The sequence below is a fragment of the Cibotium barometz genome, chromosome 34, assembly GCF_041138505.1.
Source record: "Cibotium barometz isolate CiBa-2024 chromosome 34, ASM4113850v1, whole genome shotgun sequence".
Lineage (NCBI taxonomy): Eukaryota > Viridiplantae > Streptophyta > Polypodiopsida > Cyatheales > Cibotiaceae > Cibotium > Cibotium barometz.
Window position 1 is genome coordinate 41,663,998 of NC_141079.1, and position 24,059 is coordinate 41,688,056.

Here is a 24,059-nt window from a genome sequence, read left to right on the forward strand (position 1 = left end):
TCCTTGAGGCACAATAGAGGTCATTCTCAAGTCCTCTTCATTGCTCCATAGTCGTGGCAAAGAGCTGTCCACCTGACCAAGAAATTCTGAAATATATACAAGAGACTCTTGTATCAACCAACCCTCGGCCATGCTTACTTCAGGCACTTTGCCTCACAAAGTCTTTTAAGGTCTTCATGAAGCGCTCTAGGAAGAACATCCAACGTGCATGCACAGTACCACATAAAGCGATTTCATCCACTACAATGAGATGTAGTTGACTTGTGAGAATGGTTCGCGGAAAAGTCTCCTCTACCAAACAAACCACCCCCACTGCCATAACACGCGCATCATCCAACGTTGTTGGATCAATTGCTTTGGAACTAACATATCTGAAAAATAAATAAATAGTACGTTATACCTCATGCACGTTCATTTTCCAAGGTATAATGAAGGGTGATCTGACATGGGTTTTACATACCTCACAAGCTCGCCCATCTTATAAATACATTTTTTCAAACTCTTATTTGCACAATGGTCGATGCTAGTAGGTAGTATGAACTGCGCACATAAGAGCACATGTATGTATGGTTTATGGCATTACAAAATTTAATTTCAATGTACAAGACTTGAAAAACACTTACTTGAAGCATCTTGTGCCAATCGTGGGACTTCAACCCATATAGTTGCTCAACGCCTCTTTTCTTAGTGGTTGTAAAGGCTCCCTTCAATGATCTCATGCATCCAGTGGGAGTACGCAAAGTGGTGATGGCCTGCTTTACCTGCTTCTCCTCTTTCTTTGATATAATCCATGGTGCAGGCAAAAGACGAACGTGCCCACCCACCTCTCGTGGCCAAGCTTGACACATACGTCCTGCGACCCGCAAGTCCTCACGTACGCTAACATTGTCTCGTTTACCAATAATATGTTCCCAAATACCAGATCCCACATTCTTGAAGATGTGCATGGGATCAAGAAGATGGTTGATCTTAAGATGGATCCAATATGGCAGCCGAAAAAAAATAGAGTACCTACACAAGGGATTGCTCTATGTGACCTTTAATCCAATTAGAGACTACACAAAACAAGATTGAAAAAACATTACTATACCTGTTCATGCCATCTGGAGGAAGAATAGTTGTAGACTCCCAAATACGCTCCCAATCTTTTGCACGAAGTGTTTGTGGAGGAATGTTACTCTTACTAGCAACATATTTAGGATGATCTGAGGGGAGAAATCGATGATGATTATCGAATATGGTCTTACACAAACCGTCAGCATACTCATGTACTAATGAAGGGCCACAAACAGGACATGCATGTTTACCCGATGTTTTCAAACCTGTTAAAATATAAATAAAAGTTAGAATAATAAAGTCAATATGTATAATTAATATATATAGCCAATAGTATTAGAGTAGGGAGGTAATTAGAATTCTTACCAGAACAATCGCTGTATCCTGGAAAGTCATGCATTGTCCACATCAACACTGCTTTTAAGTCGAAGTGTCAAGAGGAGGGAGGCCTACTAATGTCCACCACCGCAACACCTCTCCATAGTTCCTCCAATTCATCAATCAACGGTTCAAGATAAACATCCATATGCTTGACTTTATGTTTCCCTGGAATTAGAAGAGATAACATAAGATGTCCCTTCTTGATCGCCATTGATGGTGGAAGGTTGTAATTCACCAACACAACTGGCCACACGCTGTATGCGGTGCTTTTGAAACCAAATGGATTCACTCCATCCATACCTAGGCCAAGTCTCAAGTTTCTGGACTTTGTTTTAAAGCTGGGCCACTCATCTTCAATATGCTTCCAAGCAGGAGTGTCTGCGAGAATTCTCCACATGCCATCATCCGATCGATGTGAGGAATGCCATGACATGAGCTCTGCTATGGATTTGCACTTGAACATGTGTTTGATGCGAGGAATTATAGGAAAGTGTCGCAAGACTTTACGAGGTACATCAAAACTCTTCATATCTGTTCTATACCTTGCTTCACCACAAGTGGGACAATGTCGAGCCTCCTTATGCATCCCACGAAAGAGAATGCAATCATTGACGCATGCATGTATGCGATCATAATCCAATCCTCCAAGAGATGTCACATAGCGCCTCTCTATGTCTCTTGAGGTGGGTAGTCTATTTTCCTTTGGAAGCATGTTTGATAATAGCCTGCATTCAATATCATCAATTATAATTAGTCTTAAATCTTAAACCTTAAACCACTAATTCAAATTTATAAGTTAGAATGCTTACTTCAATAATGCGTCAAGACTTGCATTGCTCCATCCATAAACTGTTTGTATATTGAGTAGTTCAAGTGAAGCACGTAAAACAGAGAATGTGCACCCTTCAAACACCGGTGTCGATGAAGCCTTGTAAAGATGCTCTTGTTCCATATCATCGTCGTCCATACCTTTGGGATCATCCTTAAAAAGATTCCGCACCATATCATCAAGCACCTCCTCTTCCACAACTTCGTGGGGTGCAGGGCTATTGTCATCCCTTTCCCACTCATCTCTGACAATAGATCCCGAAGCTCCAGCATCATTTCGTCGACGCTTTGCGTGCTCTCGTCGTGCGTAGGGCACCATGTTAGGGTGTGGTACTACATCCTGCTTCAATTAGAGTTTATATATTACAACTCTATTAATTTAATTTGGATACCATGAGTCATTTGAATACCATCAATTTACATCTACTCACCTCTAAACCTGTTTGATTCCATTCTCCATACATGGAGATATGATTCTAGGTAATTTAACGTGCTCGTACAATGCATCCTTGACATCGATTACACATACATTTGATCCGTTGTCCCAACCACACCTCGCGATTACGATGACGCATTGTCTCATCTTCCCCAGAACTGCTTGAAGAGGTTGATGACATCCTATGTACAATCCAGAAAACACAAAATCATAATATGTTTTTAATGAAAGTATAAAAATTGCGTGTATTGACGCGGCTATTTCCTAAAAATTGCGTGTATTAACGCGGCTATTTCCTAAAAATCGCGTGTATTAACGCGGGTAATTTCTGCAAAACGAGTGTATTAACGCGAGTAATTCCTGCAAAACGCGTGTATAAACGCAGCTAAATAGTCATACACGCGAAGATACACGCGTTTATAAACGCGACGGTCTGTTTAAACTAAAAATAGCCCGCCTTCCCTAAATAAAGATTTTGAACTAACATATCAACACTGCTTTCGTTTTCGCCTCGTCCAACAGAAACGAAACCTAAGTGCAAGGAGGGAGCAGAGAAGGAGCACACACGGGAGGAAACCGAGCAAGAAAGAAGACTCACTTTTTCAGAGGTGAGTCAGTTTGTCCTTTGCCTTGTCTCCTTCCTCAGATTTGTTTATGCTATTTTCTCTTTGCTTTTTGGGTTTGTCTCCATCCTTTTGCTTCTGTGCACACGATTGGGTGAATGACAGGGGCGACAGTGGACCTTTTATAAGGACACTTTGTCGGAGGTCGGTCCCTTTGAATTTTTTTTTTTGCGCAGGTGGCGTGTAGAAACGCGTGTAAAAGTGCGTGTATCCTGTTTGCAGAGTCTGTTCACGCGGATATACACGCGTTTCTGGACGGGTGTATACACGCATTTTTTGACGGGTGTATACACGCGTTTCTGCACGGGTGTATACACGAGACTGCATTTCCTGTTTCTATAGTTTGCAGGCAACACAACTGACTTGAATGATGATATTTGTGTGAGTCAAGAGACAGCCCATGATGTACATGAGGATTATTTTTGCAGGTTCTTTATGGATATTCCAGGTTCTTCATCCGATCCATTTGCGTACAGCAATTGGCTGATGGAGATGCTGAATCATTTTGGGTGCCATCCTGGTCCAGTTGAGCTTACAGAGTATATGTATGCCCATCCCCCTCCTTCCCTGCCTGGTGTCTATACCCCTACCGCGAGTATCCAGGGCACTCCAGTGCCGTCTATGCCTACGAGTCCGACGAGACGGCATGCAGCTTCTCCTCTTCCACGTCCACCGAGGAGACATACCTCGTCCCAGACACACTCACGCACACTCTCACAGCCACCATCACGTGCTCTCTCAGAGCCACCGTCACGTCAGGGCTCACAGCCACCGTCACGTAGACAATCCCCCAGTCGTGACTCCACCCGCAGCAGTAGGAAGAGTGGGAGTGGAGGATGCGGTAGGTGCTTTGGTGGGGGAGGTGGGGGAGGTGGGGGAGGTAGTAGGGCACGCGGTGAGAGAGGAGATAGAGGGAGAAGAGTTAGAGGAGACAGTTCGGAAGAGGAGGAGATGAGAGAGATGGAGAGAGTGATCTGCTATGATGTGACGGATAGGGGCGGGATAGTGATGGATAGGGGCGGGATAGTGATGGATGCGAGGGGGAGGGAGGTAATGGAGTACATGCGTGGGGTAGTATCAAACTCATATAGAAATTATTTTATTAAATTTAAAGATCAAAATAGCCGATTAGTTGGGGAGGTGATAGAGGCTGTACATAGTCGGTACCCCAATCCCCCATATGCTACATTCTCGGATGTATGGGGAAGGACGCGAATAAGGGAGATCTTAAGTAATAAAAGATCTCACCTTAAAAAACTCGCATACGATGACCGGCTAAATGTAGCTGCGGGTGGCTATCCTGCCGAGAAACCTGCCACCACTGCGCACAAACGCGAGTGGAAGGAGGCAAAGAAACGAGCAGAGGGTGGCGTGAAGAGCAGGCAGCATGTGGAGGCATGACGGATCCAGATGGAGACCATTGGATCTTCGCATTTCGGATCTGGCGGCGTCGAGTCATGGGAGGCAGAGTTCGTAAGTATCTTGCCACTTTATTTGATTGTTTACTTAATTCATTGATTCTATGATTGTTTTAATCTTACAAATTGTGTTGATTATGATACAACGATGGGTTACGGGGAGGAAGCCCACAACCCACGATACTGTGTATGCTCCCCGGCATAGCAGACGTGACACGTGGGCCATCTTCAGAGCCGAGGGACGTATTACGGACGCGCAGTTTGAGATGGCCATGAGACCATACGGTCGACAGGTACTTGAAAATTCTAAACGAATGATTTTGATTTATTGAATTACATATATATATACTTATATACTATATATTACTTGAACAGGCACAAGCTGATGATCCACCCACCGCCACTGCAGAGGGTGGACGTGAGCACTACTCATCGGACATTCCGACCGATGTGAGCTCATCTGAGCATGGAGGGAGCACCGAGTCATCATCTGGGTCTGAGTAGTACTCAGACTTATAGTATCACATTCCATATTGAGGATGTGGTGGTATATATTTTTTTGTAAACTAAAGCCATGGGCTACTTCGAGATATGGACTCCCTTGTATATATGTGTGAAATTTTGATAGTAATATTGAATCGTGAATCGATAGTATTACATTCATGTCTGTCTTGAATCGTGTATTGACAATGTATGCATTCATGTCGTTCTTGTCTTAATTTCCCTCGTGCATATGTTCTTTGTGGATGGTCTAATGCACACAAAAAAAAAAATCCAGAGAGTGTTATTGGGTGCTGGAATGCTGGAACAGTATTCAGGCACCAAATAGCACTCTCTGGATTTTTTTTTTGCTCTCTGTTCGCGTGTATAAACGCGTCAGAACTGCTAACAATCGCGTGTATATACGCGGATAATCTGTAAAATACGCGTGTATAAACGCATCAAAACTGACAATTACGCGTGTATAAGCGCATCTAAATTAAAAAAATGCGTGTATAGACGCATGTATCAACGCGTCTGAGTACATCTGAACTGAACAGAACGCGTGTATACACCCGTGTATAAGCACGTCTGGGAAGTCCTATACACGCGCTTTTACACGCATGTCTGTGGCCGCGATGATACACGCGCTGATACACGGGCCCGCTACTTTTTTTCACAAGTCATTTTTAGCGGCTAGGAGTGCGGGTATGAGCCCGATCCCTTGTAGTGTTACCTCCAGAAGGACAAAGATACAGGAGAACATCTCAGCTCCAACCTCAACAGAATCTCCAAGGAGCACCTGTGGTTCCCCACTGAACAAACCCACTCTAGTGGCGGGAAAAGGTAATAAAAGGGTGCATTAGAGACCCAGACAACTATTGGATAGTAGTGAAAATAGAAACTGACCACCCCTGGTACATGGTGTCTTTATATGCTTCGGGGCCAGCTGGCACAGACTGGCCCTTTGGAATTCCCTCATGGTAGTGGACCCCCCAAATGATAGTGGTTGGTGACTTCAATATGGTCAAATCCCCGCTTGAGTGATTTCAAGGTCTTGGGTGAGTTATTAAAGTCTAGAATCTTGAAGAATGGATGAAGATGAAGACCTTCCATGATCTAGTAGACTTGGCACCCCCTCAAGAATTCACATGGTCAAATAGACGGATCGGTCCTCAACTTCGCAAAGCCAGATTACATGGGGAGATCCATTAGAGAAGGCCATCCTCTAGCTCCCTTGTTGTTTGCCATTGTTGTAGATGCTCTAGGTGGGAATTCAAATTCGACAAAATATGGAGCAACACCATCCCCCTCAAGATGTCTTGTTTGTTATGACTGAGTCTCCACCAAGCACTGTGGACTAATGAGAAAGCTCATAGGATAGGAATTGGGAATATTGTCCAAGATGTAAGGGAAGCTCGGAAACCATCCCTCACTTCTTCATATCTTTCCCAACCAACTCGAAGGTGCTTAAACTCTTGACCAAATTAATTGGCCCCGCCCACCCAAAGGACCTCAACTCGAAAGAGCTACATCTAGAAGAAAGCAATGGATTGTCCTCGGATCTGTGGAATGTTGTTAGGGGGCCACATATCTCTGGACAATCTAGGTCAATAGAAACATGTGGGTCTTCCAATGTGTACAAGGGGATATGATCCATGTCTTGAAACAATGCTTGTCTATGCAAATGAGTATGCCATTGAAGGCGTCCAAGAAAAAGCTGTCGAAGGAGATCGCAGAACTCGAAGTAATACAAATGGAAAGAATGTATTCAGACCTAATCAACATGAACAACAAAAAGGCAATTGAGGTAGCCAAAGAGATCGAGTTCAAAAAGAAGGAGACCATGGCACTAAACATCAAGGATAATAAGTTGATAGCCGTTCATGGTAGTTTGGAACAAATTTTGCAAAAACTGCCTAGACAGCTGATGCAATATCCCAACCCAGTGGAAGAAAGGAAATGCCTTAAATCAGCTACAAATTTGGTTGAACAAACTCAATTGGAATTAGAGAGTGTGTATGGGCTAGTGAAGACTCCTTAATCTTGTCCTCCCGCATCACTTTCGGTAATACCAGAGATGGACGATGAAGTATTAAAGGTGCCGGTGTTGCCATATATATAGGCAGTGATGTGTGTGAATACACTTAGGACCGTCGGGGCACTTTTTTCCTCTTTAGGAGGTTTTTTCCCCCGGCTTGTATATACGCCCATCATTCTAGGGCTAACTTATCTTTTGTACATTGACACAATCTAATACACTTTGTGTTGTGTGCATTCTTGCTTCTTCTTCTCCAAGCTTTGTGTGCGTTCCTGCAACCCTTATTCCAACAATTGGTATCAGAGCAGGCATCGGCTCCCAGGGCTACGCCGCCAGCACCCTCCGACTCACGTTATCACTATGTCAGGGAGAGATTCTCAGCAGGAGAGATCAGCTTGGCCTATGTGCCAACATAGGACAACCTCGCCGATCTTTTCACAAAGGCGCTTCCTCGTGAGAAGTTCGAAGCTTTCCGCAAAGCTTTGGGCTTGCTCCCCTTTGTGGATTGATCTACTTCGGGCATGGCACTCCCCTATACATGAGTGCCAGCTCTCGTTCACACCATCACTCCCAGGGGGGATTTGTTGCCATATATATAGGCAGTGATGTGTGTGAACACACTTAGGACCGCCGGGGCACTTTTTCCCTCTTTAGGAGGTTTTTCCCCCGGCTTGTATATACGCCCATCATTCTAGGGCTAACTTATCTTTTGTACATTGACACAATCTAATACACTTTGTGTTGTGTGCATTCTTGCTTCTTCTTCTCCAAGCTTTGTGTGCTTTTCTGCAACCCTAATTCCAACAGCCGGACTACTCCGAATCTGGATCAATCAAGACTGACGCTGAGAAAGAAGAGACAATGATGAATAAACATCTAACTAAGGACAATGAGGTGCAAGGGAATCTTCCTTGTAAACCCAAAAAACCTAACTCTTGAAGAGAAGCGATAATCCCTCCCTTTAGACTTCCTTAAACAACAAATTGACCAAGATATTAGGGGGCATTCGAACATATTTTGGGCCTTTTGCTAATGAAAGTAATTAGCAAGAGACCAATAGGAGTATAGGATTGTGCACATTTGGTCTCCTTTGAATATAGGGAGGGAGACTAGGATGATGTAAGGAGGGGGACTAGGCTTTCAACACTAATAATTACACTTGTCCCTTTCAAAAAGTAGGGGACTTAGGGTAGGTGTGGTCCCAACATTCTCGTGGCTCAAAAAATCCTTAAAATTTGTAAATTTTTGAGATTCCCCCAAAAGTCACTTTCCCCCCTAAAAACCTATCTCAAATTTCATTATAGTCAAAATTTCATTTTCAAGTTTGCTTTCCCTCTTGAACGTCCAAATTAAACTCTCGTTAACCTTCCTCCCTTCTTCTTTCATCTCTTCAATATCCATCAAGCCCAAAACCCTAATCTGCATAGCATCTTTGCACTTTCTTTCTCTATCTCATTCACCCAACCCTAATCTCACTACTATAGGCTTCACAATTGATATGGCTGCACTACGAAGAGGACCAACAAAAGATGAGACTGAGGAGATCTCACTGTACAACAAAAGGGACGATGATGGTGCTTGGGTGAGAGAGGCATTTCGTAAGGGTGCTTGGGTTTTCCTGCAGCCTACTGCTATTGGTCCGTACCAAGTTCGACGACGAGATGTGATGGAGCTTCATTGGAAGGGTCATTTAGAGGGATTCAAAAAGTCAAGCAATGGAGACCTGGTGGCCATTGTACAACATGTGTACACGACACGAGACATACATCTTCGTAAACAAACTCGATTCCCATGCAACTGTAAGTATCATAGGGGAAGGAAGGAGGTAGGTGATATTACGATAACTACATCTTTTATGTTTAATGATCTTATTTTTGGGTTGCAGATATTTTTCCTTCCAACTTGGCAGAGGAAAAACCTTTACGAAGCCTTACCGAAACATTTCAAGTACTCCATGCAGACATTGGCGAGGCACTGTTTTCTTGTAAAACCAATGCAGACCTTCTTAAGGAAAAGATATTCTTTCCCACACTCTTATGTGGTGCCAATGCATGAAAATGGGTTTGGTAAGATAGAGATCATCATATCTCCTCTCCTCTCTTTTGTTGAATGGCCAACTCCTGATGCTTGGACGATTATGGTCATGAAATCAAAGTTGCTTTGTGACATACAAGGATCTTTGAAGTTTGCAAAGCCATCTTGATCTGTGTCTCAGTTGGGTATGCCTAATTCATCTTTTTGCTAAGATGTTTAATCAATTTACTTTCTCACAAACACTTACCATGTTTGTGTGCAAGAAAGTACTAGGAGATGACATGGTTGCCTTGCTTGGAGAGTAGTGGAACATTGTAGAGGGTTAGCATAAGGATGATACATTCAAGTGCAAAATAGTAGAGTCCAGTGTTACATTTCGGTATCTTAAAGCTCGTGCTACCTTATACATTCGCTTTTATTATGAACGATGGATGAAAAAAAATAGTAGTTGGGTCCCATATTGCATGTTAATGACATGGAAATCTCTATGTTAGGGAAAGAGTGGGAGGCATATAGTAAATTGGTTAGTACAAAAATTATAAATGGTGAGGGATCATCACAATATGTTCACATGTCTAGATTTTCCCTATCCTCGTCTGAAAAGAAGAGCATGTCAGGAAGGTGGGATGCCTATTCAGAAGATAAGAGGATAAAGACTTGTCTTGACAAATTCCCTTTGCACAAGAAAAAGTGCAAGGTTCTTGAGTACTACTTTGGATTTTAATTTATCACAGAGATTGAAGCACAGGGTTTGATGTGGTAGAGTTTAAGGGATCATCTATGCATGGAGAGCACTTAAAGTCAAACTTCATCACCCCTGGGATGCCCTCCTTTATTATAAATGGCAAGAATTGTATCCTTCTCTCCCACATACAAAAGCTTCATAATTTAAGGGAGGATTATTGCCTCGCAATTATAGCAGATGGTTGTGAAGTTGCTAGTATATGCGATGTGGAAAATGAACATAAAGAGGAGTTTCTGAAGTTGGACATTGAGGTGACAGAGAACTTCATTGAAGCCCCTAGAGCCATGTCATTGTGCTTTGACAAAGCCAAGGAGACTGTATCTTCTCTTCCCAAAGTCTTCAAGAGGAGTTGGAAATTACTGAAATGGGAAGAGATTCCTTGCCCGCCCTTGATCAAGGAAATGAAGGAGGCTCCATTAACCTTTGGGATGCATCCAAGTTGGAAGAGGATGAGAACCAGAAGGTAATTTATTTTTTCTTGAATGAGTTTATGGTATTGATTGAATTTATGTAGAAGCCAAATTCTTTGTTTAATGTAGATTGAGCTTGATGATGCCGATGGTTTCCTTGGACGTGGAGGTGCTGCCCATGCAAGAGTTGGCCAAGATGCTGCTCTTGCACTCTACATCCCATCTTTGACAAAAAAATATTTATTGTCTACCACAACAAATATTCTAGTGATGCTGAAATTCCACTTCTCACACTCAAGGCACTATCTAAATATATGACCTATTATTTTATCCCATACAATACACATAAGGTCATGCTTATAGAGAAGTGTGCTGTTATTCATATCTTTGGATACGGTATAGGATTTTGGCCTTCCAAAACTTTTTCTTCCTCTGTTATGCTAGCTGTGCTCTAGGGGCCGGACTAGAAGATGTATTGTTTGCCTTTCCAACAAACCATCACAAATTTCCTCTACTTTGATAATTTCCATGGGACAATATATAGTGTGGCTGGGTGTGCTACCAAACAATTCTCCACGGGGATTTCGTACTCAGTATATAAATCCAGAGGAAAATATTATGTATACTGCTCCATCCCTCCTAAAGGGAAATCCTTCGTCTTTTTTCCTTTCTTAACTAGATCTTTTGGGTTAGAAATGGTTAGAGTGGAGCCCCTAGTCTTTAAAGTTGTGGCCACCTATTGTACCTTTGACTTTTTTGGTCTTTTTGATGAGACGCCAGCTCGAGAAACTGCATCACTCTTTGTTACTTTCTTTCATAGTATCATAGTAAAAGCATTGAATAGCATTTCACAAGTAATGTCGGAGACATTGTCTATAGTTAGGTTTCACCCTCTTGAGAACATAGAGTCCTCTTGATCAACCCTCATACGATCTCTCCTATATGCAAAGGGAGAGAGTTGGTATGTGAGATCCCCACGGATCTCAACAATGGCCCTAGGGCCATTCTTGGATGCCCCATGACCACCCCAAAATGACCTTGAGGCCTTGGAGTCATGCAAGAATGCCCCTTGGGCCATTCTTCCACCTGTTGTGCATGAAATGGTGGATATTTGAGGCCTTGGGGTCATGTAGGAATGGTCCTTACACCAACTATGCATGAATAGAATGGACCTAGGGCCATTCTTGGATTCCCCATGGCCATCCCAAAAATGACCTTGAGGTCTTGGGGTCATGCAAGAATGACCTTGAAAAATTGGGATCATGCAAGAATGGCCATTCTTCCTCATGTTGTGCATGAAAAATAATCGCCCTACGGCCATTCTTGGATGCCCCCATGGCCATCCCAAAATGACCTTGAGGCCTTTCTTGGATGCCCCCATGGCCATCCCAAAATGACCTTGAGGCCTTGGGGTCATGCAAGAATGGTCCTAGGGCCATTCTTGAGGCCTTGAGGCCTTGGGGCCTTGGGGTCATGCAAGAATGGTCCTAGGGCCATTCTTCCACACCTATTATGCATGAAAATAATGGCCATTTGGCCATTCTTGGATGTCCTCATGGCCACTATTTCATTCTCTGTGATGCATTTCAAAGTAAAACAGTGGATATTTAAGACCTTGGGGTCATGCAAGAATGGTCCTTACACTTGTTGTGCATGAAAAGAATGGCCCTTAGGCCATTCTTGGATGCCCCATAGGCCATTCCAAAATGACCTTAAGCCTTTGGGGTCATGCAAGAATGGCCCTAGGGCCATTCTTCCACCTATTCTAGATGAAAAGAACGGCCCTATTGCCATTCTTGGATGCTACCATGGCCATCCCGAAATGACCTTGAGGCCTTGGGGTCATGCAAGAATGGCCCTAGGGCCATTCTTCCACATATTGTGCATGAAGAGAATGGCCCTATGACCATTCTTGGAGGCCCTATATCCATCCCAAAATGACCTTGAGGCCTTGGGGTCATGCAAGAATGGCCATTCTTCCACTTGTGCATGAAAAGAGGCCATCCTTGGATGCCCCATGGCCATTTCAAAATGAACTTGAGGCCTTGGGGTCATGCAAGAATGGCCTTTGGGGTCATTATTCCACCTGTTGTGCATGAAAAGAATGGCCCCAAGGCCATTCTTGGATGTCTATGGCTATCCCAAAAATGACCTTGAGGCCTTGGGGTCATACAAGAATGGTCCTAGGGCCATTATTCCTCATGTTGTGCATGGAAAAGAATGGTCATATGACCATTCTTGGATGCACCCACCAAGGCCCCTTGGGTCATGCAAGAATGGCCAAGTTAGGCCATTCTTGGATGCCCTCATGGCCACTATTTCATGCACTGTGATGCATTTTAAAGTAAAGCGGTAGATATTTTAGGCCTTGGGGTCATGTAAGAATGGTCCTTACACATGTTGTGCATGACAAGAATGGCTATAGGGCCATTCTTGGATGCCCCATGGCCATCCCAAAAATGACCTTGAGGCCTTGGGGTCATGTACAAATAGCCCCAAGGCCATTCTTTCTCATGTTGTGCATGAAAAAGAATGGCCCTAGGGCCAATCTTGGATGCTCCCATGGCCATCCCAAAATGACCTTGAGGCCTTGGGTCATGCAAGAAGGCCCTAGGGCCGTTCTTCCACTTGTTGAGCATGAAAATAATGGCCATTTGGCCATTCTTGGATATCTCCATGGCCACTATTTCATGCTTTGGGATAGGATATATTTCGAAGTAAAATAGTGGATATTTGAGTCCTTGGGGTCATGTAAGAGTGGCCCTTACAACTATTGTGCATGAAAAGAATAGCCCTTGGATGCCCCAATGGCCATTCCAAAATGAACTTGAGGCCTTGGGGTCATGCAACAATGGCCCTATGGCCATTCTTCCTCCTGTTGTGGATGCAAAGAATGGCCCTATGGCCATTCTTTGATGCCCCCATGGCCAAACCAAAATGACTTTGAGACCTTGGGATCATGCAAGAATGGCCCTAGGCCCATTCTTCCACATGGTGTGCATGAAAAGTCGGATGGATGCCCCCATATCCATCCGAAAATGACCTTGAGGCCTTGGGGTCATGTCAGAATGACCCTAGGACCATTCTTCCACCTGTTGCACATGTAAAGAGGCCATCCTTGGATGCCCCAATGGCCATTCCAAAATGACCTTGAGGTCTTGGGGTCATTCTTCCACCTATTGTGCATGAAAAGAATGGCCCTATGGCCATTCTTGGATGTCCTCATGGCCATCCTGAAATAACCTTGAGGCCTTGGGGTCATGCAAGAATGGCCCTAGGGCCATTCTTTCACTTGTTGGGTATGAAACGAATGGCCCTATGGCGATCCTTGGGCCATTCTTCCACCTGTTGTGCATGAAAAGAGGCCATACTTGGATATCCCATGGCCAATCCAAAATGACCTTGACGCCTTAGGGTCATGCAAGAAAGGGCTTTGGGGTCATTCTTCCACCTTTGGGGTCATCCTCCGAAATGTCATTGAAGCCTTGGGGTGATGTACAACATGAGGAAGAATGGCCCTAGGGCCATTCTTGGATGCCCCATAGCCATCTTAGAAATGACCTTGAGACCTTGGGATCATGCTTAAATGGCCCTAGGGCCATTCTTCCTCATGTTGTGCATGAACAGAATGGCCCTAGGGCCATTCTTGCAAGAATCGCCCTCCTACGACCATTCTTGGATGCACCCATGGACCCTTGGGGCCATTCTTGGATGCCCCCATGGCCACTATTTCATGCACTCTGATGCATTTTAAAGTAAAACGATGGATATTTTAGGCCTTGGTGTCATGTAGGAATGGTCCTCACACTTGTTGTACATGAAAAGAATGGCCTTAGGGCCATTCTTGGATGCTCCATGGCCATCCAAAATGCCCTATGGCCATCCCAATAATAACCTTGAGCCCTTGTGGTCCTGCACGAATGAAAAAGAATGGCCCAAGGACCATTCATGGATGTCCCCATGGCCAACCATGGGTCATGCAAGAATGGCCCTAGGGCCATTCTTTCACCTGTTGTGCATGAAAATAATGGCCATTTGGCCATTCTTGGATGTCCCCATGGCCACTATTTCATGCTCTCAGATGCATTTCAAAGTAAAACAGTGGATATTTGAGGCCTTGGAGTCATGCAAGAATGCCCCTTACACATGTTGTACATGAAAAGAAAGGCCACTGGGACATTCTTGGATGCCCCAATGGTCATTCCCAAATGACCTTGAGGCCTTAGGGTCATGCAAGAATGGCCCTAGGTCCATTCTTCCACCTGTTGTGTGGATAAAAAGAATGGCCCTATGGCCATTCTTGGATGCCTCCATGGCCATCCCAAAATGACTTTGAGGCCTTGGGGTATTGCAAGAATGGACCTAGGACCATTCTTCCACATGGTGTATATGAAAAGAACGGCCATATGGCCATTCTTGGATTCCCCCATATCCATTCCAAAATGACCTTGAGGCCTTGGGGTCATGCAAGCATGGCCTAGGGCCATTCTTCCACCTATTGTGCATGAAAAGAGGCCATCCTTGGATGCTCCATGGCCATTCCAAAATGACCTTGAGGCCTTGGGGTCATGCAAGAATGGCCTTTGAGGTCATTCTTCCATCTATTGTGCATGAAAAGAATGGCCCATGGCCATCCCAAAAATAACCTTGAGGCCGTGGGGTCAAGTAAGAATGGCCCGGGCCATTCTCTCTCATGTTGTGCATGAAACAAAATGGCCTTAGGGCCATTCTTCCTCATGTTGTGCAAGAATGGCCTTGGGGTCATGCAAGAATGACCCTAGGACCATTCTTGGATGCCAAAATGAAGAAGAGAAGTCACTACCAAAATGGTTGCAAAGAACTTTGAGAGGGATAGCAAGTTGACTGCACCACTACCTATCAAAACAAGGTTGGGATCTTGTGCCCGAACAGGTGAGTCCACAAACATTGCTTCCTCGTTTTCTTTTATGTCTTGTTTGCATGATGTAGACAAGAACGAGTCTTTTGAAGAGGCTTAGGATGATCCAAATTGGGTGCAAGCCATGCGTGATGAGATTTGTTCAATTGAGAAGAATCAAACTTGAGATTTACTTGATTTTTACCGAAAAAAGGAAATCGGAACCAAGTGGGTTTACAAAGTCGAGAAAAGCTGATGGGTCAATTGATCATTTAAAAGCTGAAAAGATGCAGGGGGAAGAGAGCTTGAGCTCTTGCAAGCACACACACTCACAAAACCCTAATAGAGAACACAAAAGGTGAGAGGCTGAAAATCTTCTTCTTCTTCACTCAATACTCAACACACCATATACAAGATAAGAGAGTACACACAATATGAAAGGTACTCAACCAAATACATACACGGGTTCTCTATAGTGTGAACCCAACTAAATGAGCTGGCGCTATAACTATGCTAGTCTCTAGAATGGCTGTCACACAGCCTGTCATCCCACTGGCCGCATATCACCCAAGATCTCACCAACCATGCCAGTGGTGTAAGTGTGGGCCTATCCCCCAGGCGGGTCATCAGTGTCCACCACCTCACTAGATGAGCTCGATATCTCAACACTCCCCCTCAAGCTCAACTCCATCTCATGTACACCAAGTGAAGCCCTGAATTTGCGGAGCTTCTCTGTACCCAATGCTTTGGTGAAGATGTCAGCTACCTGATCCTCTGTGCTGACATAAACAAGGTCAAGGTCTCCTGCCAAGACCTTCTCTCTGACGAAGTGGTAGTGGACCTCTATATGCTTCATGCGAGCATGAAAAACTGGGTTCCTGGCCAACTGTATACTGCTAATGTTGTCACAGAAAATGACAACTTGTCTATCCACTGATAGACCCAAATTTGCAAGTGGCTTTCTCAACCAAGCTACCTCACATGCTGCCATAGCAGCTCCTCTGTACTCGGCCTCTGTACTGGATAGAGCAACTGTAGGCTGCTTCTTGCTTCTCTAAGTCACATCAGCACTCCCCAAAGAAAACATGAAGCCACTGGTAGATCTTCTATCTGAGATACTACCAGCCCAATCAGCATCTGTGTACCCATGTACACATATCTCTGTCCCAGTCTCATAGAATAGTCCACAATGCAAAGTAGACCTCACATACCTCAGTATGCGTCTCAATGCATCCAAATGCGGTTTTCGTGGAACCTGCATAAATTGACTCACCAACCCAACAGCATAGCTCAAATCTGGTCTAGTGATCGTCATATAGATCAAGCTTCCTACTATGCGCCTATATATAGTAGGATCCTCCAAAATCTCTCCTGAATCTGCACTCAACTTGCCATTCTGATCCAATGGCACTAAGATAGGCTTACAGCCTGTCATACCATACTTGGATAACATGTCCAAGCCATACTGTCTCTGCAGTAATCCAATACCATGTGGTGACCTAATCACCTCAATGCCCAAGAAATATCTGAGCTCCCCCAGATCCTTCATCTCAAACTTCTGTCTAAGCAAGATCTCTGCATCATGGTCCCCCGTAATGATCAAGTCATCTACATAGATGACAATTAGCACAACCCCTCTATCATCATGTCTCACATACAGTGAGAAATGTGCATTGGCTACATGAAAGCCAATAGTGATAACATATTCAGAAATCTTGTCAGACCATGCTCTTGGTGCTTGTTTTAAGCCATACAAGGCTTTCTTCAACCTGCAAACATTAACTAGTGCAAGATGACTTGAAATGACAAACCATCCATCTAGTATCGTACCTCTATCTTGACTTGAAGAGTCAAAAATCACCTACTCTTACCTACTAGGCCTTTCAAGGTTCTATCCTAGAGCATGCACAAAAGACCCCTCTCCACCTTCTCATAGCATAGCTTCTCCTCTCTCTCCTTGCTTGAAATTGTACTTTCCTGCTCTTACACTCTAAGCATGAGATCTATGCAAGAGAGCTCTCATAATAATGCAAGATGTAGCTCCTATTGCAAGACCTAGATCTATGCATGAGAGCTCTTTCACTTTATACATGAGATCTATCCATGGGAGCTCTTATAATAATGCAAGATATAGCTCTATGTATGAGAGCTCTTATAATAATTAATGCAAGATCTAACTCTATGCATGCGATCTCTATGTATGAGAACTCTTAATGCAAGACTTAGCTCTATGCATGAGAGCTCTTTCACTCTATACATGAGATCTATCCATGGGAGCTCTTATAATAATGCAAGATATAGCTCTAGCATGAGATGTATGTAAGATAGCTCTCATAATAATGCAAGATCTAACTCTATGCATGTGAGATCTATGTATGAGAGCTTTGAATGCAAGACCTAGCTCTATGCATGAGAGCTCTTTCACTCTATAAATGAGATCTATCCATGGGAACTCTTATAATAATGCAAGATATAGGTCTATGCATGCGAGCTCTATGTATGAGAGATCTTAATGTAAGACCTAGCTCTATGAATGAGGTCTCTAATGCAAGACCAAGCTCTATGCATATGGGAGCTCTATGTATGAGAGCTCTTAATGTAAGACCTAGCTCTTTGCATGAGAGCTCTAGTGCAAGACCAAGATCTCTATAGCTCTCGTGCATGATATGAGAGATCTATGCATATGTATGAGAGCTATTAATGCATGAGAGGTCTTACAATGCAAGAGGGATCTCATGCATGAGACCTCTTAGAATACAAGAGAGCTCCATGCATAAGATCTTATGTATGATAACTCTATATGCATGAGAGCTCATCGATATGCATAAGAGCTCTCATGCATGAGATATATATGCATGACAGCCCTCTATGCATAGGAGCTCTCACACAATGACTCGCACTTGATAATAGCTGATCTATATGCATGAGACCTCTCTATGCATGAGATTTGCGATCTATATGCATGGGAGCTCTCACATTGAATCATACACAATGATAGCTCTATATTTATGAGATCTATATGCATGGATCTCTCATGGCTGAGATCCACGCTTGAGAGCTTTATGTAAGATCTCTCACAATGCATGAAAACTCTCTATGCATGAAAGCTCTCACACCTTGCATAGATATATCCTAGATCTATATGCATGAGCGATAACACATGCATAATCGATAACACATGCATCAGAGTAAATAAAAGTATGTAAATAATTCTCTATTGTGTTATTCTCTTGACCTCACATCCTGACCATGCTTTGGTGTTAGGTCCTCACCACCTACCGAGTTGTGGTAAGCTCTAAACCCAATGCTCTCTTTTTTATGTTGCAACCCACAAGGGTGCTATGGGAGTTTTTTATAAGAGCATTAGAGATCTCATGGCTGCAAGAGATCTGTATGCATAAAATCTCTTATTTTCATTTATTTGCATTGAGTGTACGAGCTCTCGTGCGCTGCATGATATCTCTCTATGCATGTGAGTTCTCTATCCATGAGAGCTCTCATTTATTAATAGCTCTTTTGCATGAGAGCTCTCATTTGCATGAGAGCTCTCATTTGCATGAGTGTAAGCACTCTCATGCATGAGAGCTACATAGAGTTCACATGCATTGAGCTCATGCATGTGAGAGATTGTTATGCCTAGAGTGATCACATGCATGAGCTCAATACATAAGATCTCTCACATGTAAGAGCTTAATGCATGGATCTCTCACATACACACTGCTCTCAATGCATAGAGCTCTCAAATGCATAGAACTCTCAGCGCATAGAGATCTCACATGCACATATCTCTCAATGCATAGAGCCCAATGTATGATAAGATACTGAAACATAGTTCATGATATGGTTTTAATTGAAATTTTGCTGTATAGAAAATGTGATATGGGAACGAGAAGGTGATACTAGTGGTCGGAAGGCAACACACCATGACGAAGTAACATTGATAATAACCCAAACGAATCCACTCTCCAAGCCCTCATCTCAAGAAATATGGATCTAGCAGATGGATTTAGTACATGATGTAGAGGATGTAGTACATGATGTGGTCTATGTTGGATACAGCTCTACCACGTGGTAGAGCTAGATCAAATGCAATTCTAGCTTCTTGGTTCTTGTCATGTGAAGTAGATCTCTTCTTGGAGTAATTGATTTTGTTGATCTGCATGGTACACAGCTAGATCGATGCATTCTAGCTCCACCACATGGTAGAGCTAGATCGGATGCAATTGTAGCTCCTTGGTTCTTGTCATGTGAAGTAGGTCTCTTCTTAGAGTAATTGGTTTTGTTGATCTGCATGGTACACAGCTAGATCTGGGTTTCTTGCCACATTTGTCCATGCATGATTCGAATTTCATGCCTCTTCGGTGCCGTTTGGGCCATGGTTGGAAATTTTTGCCATTTGGCACGCTCGTGCATCTTTTTAAAGAACCCGGATTTGGACAGTTAGAAGTTGAGGATCCGAGACCCCATCAGAGAACGAACCACACGGACTTGTGCTAGGGAAGTTGCTCTATGTCCACATCACTCTGTGCATGGATTTGGGCATCGTAATCACTTCTCGGCAAAGATAGTGCAAAATTACCATAACAGGGTCTCGGATTTGAAATGAGTCTGAATCGCATCTGAACACAACAAGAAAGATCTGGGTTGCTTGCCACACATTTGTCCATGCATGATTCGAATTTCATGCCTCTTCGGCACCGTTTGGGCCACGGTTGAAAATTCTGCCGTTTGGCACGCTCGTGCATCTTTTTTGAGAACCCGGATTCGGATAGTTAGAAGTTGAGGATCCGGGACCCCATCAGAGAACGGACCAAACGGACTTATGCTAGGGAAGTTGCTCTATGTCCACATCACTCCGTGCATAGATTTGGGCATCGCAATCACTTCTCCCAGCGCGTCAAAGTTGGGTCCCGCGGCGAAGATAGTGCAAAATTGCCATAACAGAGTTTCGGATCCGAAATGAGTCCGAATCGTATCTGAACACAACAAGAAAGATCCGGGTTGCTTGCCACACATTTGTCCATGCATGATTCGAATTCCATGCCTCTTCGGCGCCGTTTGGGCCACGGTTGGAAATTTTTGCCATTTGGCACGCTCGTGCATCTTTTTCGAGAACCCGGATTCGGATAGCTAGAAGTTGAGGGTCCGCGACCCTATTAGAGAACAGACCACATGGACTTGTGCTAGGGAAGTTGCTCTATGTCCACATCACTCCGTGCATGGATTTGGGCATCGCAATCACTTCTCGGCGAAGATAGTGCAAAATCGCCATAACAGAGTTTCAGATCCGAAATGAGTCTGAATCGCATCTGAATACAACAAGAAAGATCCGGGTTGCTTGCCATACATTTGTCCATGCATGATTCGAATTTCATGCCTCTTCACAGCACCGTTTGGGCCACAGTTGTGGAAATTTTGGCCATGTGGCATGCTCGTGCATCTTTTTCGAGAACTCCGATTCGGACCCCATCAAAGAACGGACCACACCGACTTGTGCTAGGGAAGTTGCTCTATGTCCACATCACTCCGTGCATGCATTTGGAGATCGCAATCACTTTTCCCAGCGCATCAAAGTTGGGTCCCAACAATGATAGTGCAAACTTGCCATAACAGAGTTTCGGATCCGAAATGAGTCCGAATCGCATCTGAACACAACAAGAAAGATCCAGGTTGCTTGCCACACATTTGTCCATGCATGATTTGAATTTCATGCCTCTTCGGCGCCATTTGGGCCACTGTTGTAAATTTCTGCCATTTACCATGCTCGTGCATCTTTTTCGAGAACCCGGATTCGGACAGTTAGAAGTTGAGGATCCGAGACCCCATCAAAGAACGGACCACACGGACTTGTGTCAGGGAAGTTTCTCTATGTCCACATCACTCCGTGCATGGATTTGGGCATCGCAATCACTTCTCCTAGCGCATCAAAGTTGGGTCTCGGGGCGAAGATAGTGCAAAATCGCCATAACAGAGTTTCGGATCCGAAATCAGTCCGAATCGCATCTGAACACAACAAGAAACATCCGGGTTGCTTGCCACACATTTTTCCATGCATGATTCGATTTTCATGCCTCTTCGGTACCGTTTGGGCCACGATTGGAAATTTTCACCATTTGACACGCTCGTGCATCTTTTTCGAGAACCCGGATTCGGACAGTTAGAAGTTGAGGATCCGGGACCCCATCAGAGAACGAACCACACGGACTTGTGCTAGGGAAGTTGCTCTATGTCCACATCACTCCATGCATGGATTTGGGCATTACAATCACTTCTCCCAGTGCATCAAAGTTGGGTCCCAGCGCCATTCAACACACTTGTTTATCTCCTTGGTTCTCGTCATGGTCTCTTCTTGGAGTAATTGGTTTTGTTGATTTGCATGGTACACCGCTAGATCAATGCATTCTAGCTCTACCACATGGTAGAGCTAGACCTCAAATGCAATTCTAGCTCCACCACATGGTAGAGCTAGACCTCAAAGCAATCTAGCTCTACGATGTGGTCTAGGTTGGATACAACTAGACCTCAAAGCAGTCTAGCTCTACCACGTGGTGGTAGAGCTAGATCAAATGCAATTCTAGCTTCTTGGTTTTTGTCATGTGAAGTAGATCTCATCTTGGAGTAATTGATTTTGTTGATCTGCATGGTACACAACTAGATCGATGCATGCTAGCTCCACCACATGGTAGAGCTAGATCGGATGCAATTATAGCTCCTTGGTTCTCATCATGTGAAGTAGGTCTCTTCTTAGAGTAATTGGTTTTGTTCATCTGCATTGGTGCACAGCCAGATCCGGGTTGCTTGCCACACATTTGTCCATGCATGATTCGAATTTCATGCCTCTTCGGTGCCGTTTGGGCCACGGTTGGAAATTTCCGCCATTTGGCATGCTCGTGCATCTTTTTCGAGAACCCGGATATTCGGATAGTTAGAAGTTGAGGATCCGGGACCCCATCAGAGAACGGACCACATGGACTTGTGCTAGGGAAGTTGCTCTATGTCCATATCACTTCGTGCATGGATTTGGGCATCGCAATCAGTTCTCCTAGCACGTCAAAGTTGGGTCCCGGCCAAGATAGTGCAAAATCGCCATAACAGAGTTTCGGATCCGAAATGAGTTCGAATCGCATCTAAACACAACAAGAAAGATCCGGGTTGCTTGCCACACATTTGTCCATGCATGATTTGAATTTCATACCTCTTTGGTGCCGTTTGGGCCCCTGTTGGAAATTCCATTTGGCACGCTCGAGCATCTTTTTTGAAAACCCGAATTCGGACAGTTAGAAGTTGAGGATCTAGGACCCCATCAGAGAACGGATCACAGAACTTGTGCTAGGGAAGTTGCTCTATGTCCACATCACTCCATGCACGGATTTGCACGTCGCAATCACTTCTCCTAGCGCATCAAAGTTGGGTTCCAGCGAAGATAGTGCAAAATCGCCATAACAGAGTTTCGGATCCAAAATGAGTCCGAATTGCATCTGAACACAACAAGAAAGATCCGGGTTGGTTGCCACACATTTTTCCATGCATGATTCTAATTTCATGCCTTTTCGGTGCCCTTTGGGCCACGGTTGGAAATTTTCACCATTTGGCACGCTCGTGTATCTTTTTCGAGAACTCAGATTCGGACAATTAGAAGTTGAGGATCTGGGACCCCATGAGAGAACGGACCACATGGACTTGTGCTAGGGAAGTTGCTCTATGTCCACATCACTCCGTGCATGGATTTGGGCGCATCGCAATCAGTTCTCCTAGCGCGTCAAAGTTGGGTCCCTGGCGAAGATAGTGCAAAATCGCCATAACAGAGTTCCGGGTCCGAAATGAGTCCGAATCGCATCTGAACACAACAAGAAAGATCCGGGTTGCTTGCCACACATTTTTCCATGCATGATTCAAATTTCATGCCTCTTCGGCGCCGTTTGGGCCACGGTTGGAAATTTCTGCCATTTGGCATGCTCGTGTATCTTTTTTGAGAACCCGAATTCAGACAGTTAGAAGTTGAGGATCCGGGACCCCATCAGAGAACGGACCACACGGACTTGTGCTAGGGAAGTTGCTCTATTCCACATCACTCCATGCATGGATTTGGGCATCACAATTTCTTCTCCCGACGCGTCAAAGTTGGATCCCGGTCAAGATAGTGCAAAATCGCCATATCAGAGTTTACTTTGTACACCCACTTGCATCCAATGGCTTTCTTGCCTTTAGGCAATTGCACTAAATCCCAAGTCTCATTTCCATATAGTGCATCCATCTCCTCATCCATAGCTTTCTCCCAACACACATTTCCAACACCCTAATCAATGCATGTGGGCTCTATAACGTGCACAACCTTTGCCATGTATGCATAGTGATGTGCCACATAACCATCATATGTAAACCTCTGCACAGGATTCTTCCTCTTTTTTTGTTTTATAAAAAAATGTCTTTTGCTTAATTTTTAGATTAATTTGTTGTTTAACTTTTCCTTAAAAAGGAGACTATAATTAAGAGTCTAATTGATCCCCTAATTTAGATTAAATTATACAATTGTTGATGCACATAGATTAATTTTTCCTTACTCTATCCAATGATGTGCTCAATTGTGTGAATTAAGTAGGGATTAGTGGTTAATTAGAGTCTTTGATTAGTGTCAAAGAGAGAAAGATTAGTGAAAGGATTAATATTGGATTGATTCTTGATCACCTCTTTACATAATTCATTAAGGCTAATGAGCATTCAATGAGAAGAT